Here is a 4,558-nt window from a genome sequence, read left to right on the forward strand (position 1 = left end):
GAGTCCTGAGCTTCTCAACCATTGCTGGGATTTTTCTCTGTCTATTTCTTTTGCATTTAGTTTAGCCCAGTATTTACCATGTAGGGGCTTTTCTTGCCATCGTTTTATCATGGTCCTTTGCTGTTCTAGTTTTAGTTTGGATTTCATTTGTTTTATAGCTTTTGTCGTTTCTTCTTTTTCTTCTTCGTATTTGTTTGGTAGTATGATTTCTTGTTTGTATTTGTCAGCTTCCTTAAATGCTGAAAACAGTTTTTTGTTTTGCCCGTGTTTTGTGGCTATTTGTATTAGTTTTCCTTGCTTCTGGAGTAGGTATTTTGCAGTCCTATGGTGGTAATTTTATAATAGTTTTCCAGCTGTATATGACCCCTATTATTATTATTATTATTATTATTATTATTATTATTATTATTATTATTATTATTATTATTATTATCATCATCATCAAGGCAGCAAGCTGGCAAAATGCTTAGAGTTCTGAGTTCAAATTCCTCCGTGGCCGACTTTGCTTTTCATCCTTTCGGGGTCGATGAAATAAGTACCAGTTACGCACTGGGGTCAATGTAATCAACTAGATCATTCCCCCAAAATTTCAGGCCTTGTGCCTATAGTAGAAAGGATTATTATTATTATTATTATTATTATTATTATTATTATTATTATTATTATTATTATTATTATTATTATTATTATTATTATTATTTACTTTTAATCTGCATGTTTGTTACAATCACTTGCCGAGATATACCCAGCAACCTTGGGTGAGTGAAGGAAAGAGATGTTGCAGTTTGACTGAACGCTTAGAGAGGGGAAGTTGCAGGGGCAGTGGCGAAATATCTTCATGTGATACAACACAGTCATTCAAATTAATAAGGTTTTCTTAAGAATGTGGGCAGTACTTGTCAGCACAATCGTTTGGAATTCTCTGAGACATGATTCCCCTGGGATATTACCCTAGATGTTTCTGATATACCTTTTTTATCATGCCTAGGGTACCCACAACAATGGGAACAGTTCTCGCTTTAAGATGTCAAACACTGCTCGAATACAACACGAACTCCTCAAGAAAGCAGGCGCACTTGACAGAGGAGACCTCTGATTAAAAAGCCTGCCAGCCGTGTGTTTTGGTCTTTCTTTCAGCCACTGTCCATCTAGGACTTTGTTATCTAATCTTCCGTTTACCTAGTCAGGCAATAGGGTAAGATTTGCTACACTTAATTGCAAATCGAGTGAATTCGTAGTGATAACTCTCGCTAACTTCAGATTTTGCTTTTCAATAACGCTTGACCGAAATCAAGGTTCATAATCAAAATCATTATTTATGAAAGTAGTTACGTTTGGCTATTTCATTCTAATAATTTTAAGAAAACACGCTTTGCTCATGTTCTAGAAGCGGTTTTTAAACATTTTATTGTATTTACTCGGAGTTGAATGAGACATATTTAGATTTTAAGCCCTACTTTTGTGCTCGTTCTGTTTGCATTGTATTCATTTATAATCGGGCAAATAAGAGGACCTATATATATACATGGTCGATCTACCTATTAAAAACGATAACTATATCTCCTTGCAAATCACAACCTACTTTCTTACGAAAGGAAGGGAAAGAGAGGGAATATCATGTCTGAAACGCTCTTCCTGCATGCAAATATCCACACACCCATCCATCCATCCATCCATCCATCAACTCATATGCGTGTGTGTGTGCGCGCGCAGGCGCAGAGACACGCAGGCGCGCGTGTGTGTGTAATGTATGCATCATTTTGCCAGCGTTTGCTATATTTGAGTGCCCAACTCTGTCAAAAATGTGATAGGAAATTAGGCAAGAGAAACATTAAGTTACATTTAACGACAGCATGTTTAATGAACAATTTAGTCATTATACACGCCTTCATTTTTATGTATTATGCCAACGAAATGTCACCCTGGTAGATTTCCAACAGTTTCCATATAGATGTGTATTGCTGTACATCGAAATTACAGCAGGTAGAGAGAAGTGAGGGCAATTGATTTGAAGTGACTCACCTGTAAAATCGAACCTGTATTTTATTTGTAGCTTGCTATCAATTTACAGCTCCAGCAAGCTTATCAATGAAACTAACTGAAGCAATTGAGAAAGAGGTAAAGCGTCATTTACCAAGTCAAGACGCAATATGATTGCAATTCCTGATCGAGATTACTTTACTTCACTTACATGAGTTATATCTTTGCCAAATGTACAAGGATCACATTTCATTTTCCTTGCTTTTATTCATTCATTACCTTGCGCTTATATCAGGAATACTAGTTTGTTAATAATTTGACTTGGGGCTGGATTAGTCATAAAGACATCGAATGAGCTATCCGTGGAGGTGGTCGTTATTCGCATCCACCACGAGGATAATAACAATATTTCACTTTCAAGGGCCTACAGACTGGCAGCAATAAATAATGTCATCGCAAGATTACGGTCCACTGATCCCAAACAACGGTATAGGTGTCCCATAATTCAAAAGATACTGTGTTGTTAACTGGAAGAAACTTGAGTTGTTGAGATTCTTATAACGGTGGAATTTCTCTTTCAATTGCAAGGCACTTGGCAATATAGTATAACGGATAATGCACCAGTCTGACATGGGACCAAGTCTGCAGAATCTATTTAAACAGTTAGAACACCTAATATAATAAAATGACTTCGAGGAAGCATTGACAGGATCTTCAAAGTCCTGACGTAGAACGGCAGAAAAAATAATCTCATCTATCAGATATTCTTTTAACTCAATTTTCCGCAAAGTCACAAAAGGGTTACGACGATTATAATAAGATATAACATTTTCGTAGTTGATATTTAAAATGTATCAACTGATATTTTATGAATATTAGTTGATCTATCTATCTATCTATCTATCTATCTATCTATCTATCTATCTATCTATCTTTCTGTCTGTCTGTCTGTCTGCCTGCCTGCCTGCCTGCCTGTCTGTCTACTTATCTAGCAGTCTGTCCATCTGTCTATCTGTCTATCTCTCATCTATCATGCATAACACACATATATATTATAATTTATATACACACATACATCTATGCACACACACATATGCACACATATATAAACACATATAAACACAGATAGATAGATAGATAGATAGATAGATAGATAGATAGATAGATAGATTGATAGATAGATAAATAGATAGATAGATAGATAGATAGATAGATGGATGGATGGATGGATGGATGGATGGATTGGTAGGTAGGTAGGTAAGTTGGTAGGTAGGTGGGTAAGTAGGTAGGTAGGTAGGTAGGTAGATTAACAAATAAATGGATGGCTAAACTAACGATTTGTATCAAGCTATCTTATGTCCGCACACAGATAAATATAAATCGTACTCATGAAATAATTTACGTCTTATCTTATTCCTGCAAAATATCGTTCCAAGAAACACCGCAGGGAGTAATCTTTGCATATATCCGTTTACCTGTATAGTATTTCATTTACTTGTTAATTCTTCAATTGTTCTGTTGTAGAGTGGACATATGTTGCGGAACAAATCGTACACTTCAAACGCTACGACGCACCTTATTTGGACAAAACTGTTTTCGTTCCTACATCACTAGGAATTTCATATCCTCTATTGCTACCCATATATGTGTATATAAGTGCGTGTGTGCGTCTCTGTGTGTGTGTGTGTGTGCGCGTATGTATATATGTGCATGTATGTATAAATATTTCCATGTATGTGTTTATATGTACGTATATATATATATATATATATATATATATATATATATATATATATATATATATATATATATATATATATATATATATATATATGTGTGTGTGTGTGTGTGTGTGTGTGTGTGTGTGTGTGTGTGTGTATGTATATATTTATATGCGCGCACACACACACATACTTACCTACATGCATAACTATATGTGTATATGTGTGTGTGGATATGTGTCTCTCTCTCTCTTTCTGTATGTGCGTGAGAGAGAGAGAGAGAGAGAGAGAGATAGAAAGAGAAAGAGAAAAGGAGAGAGAAAGGGAATGGGAGAGAGAAAGAGAGAGATTCATCGTCACAGGTAATTTTGATATCATACGCACCAGTGCATAGGGCGTGTGAATACACGATAAACAGAAGAATTGTCATAAAAAAACAATAGACTAGACTGCTTACATCAAAAGGTTAGCATCAGTCATTTATGAATGTGCAGGGGAGAGCTGGGGGTGGATGGAATAATCGTGTGAGGAAGAAATATAAAATAGTGAACTTATGTGAAAAAAATATAACAAAATGTAACAAACGACAGTTTTGTTATTTCTAGACAATACATGAAACACACATACATACATACGTACTTACATACAAGCATGCATCACATGCGTGTGTGTGCGTGCGTAGCTTTGTTTTCTTTTATCTTTTACTAGCTTTAGCCAAGGCCGGCCATGCTGGGGCACCACCTTATATATATATATATATATATATATATATACACACATACATACATATATATATATACACACACACATATACATACATGCATACGTACACATATACGTATGCATATATATATATA

This window comes from Octopus bimaculoides, chromosome 3 (assembly GCF_001194135.2).
Source record: "Octopus bimaculoides isolate UCB-OBI-ISO-001 chromosome 3, ASM119413v2, whole genome shotgun sequence".
Classification (NCBI taxonomy): Eukaryota; Metazoa; Mollusca; class Cephalopoda; order Octopoda; family Octopodidae; genus Octopus; species Octopus bimaculoides.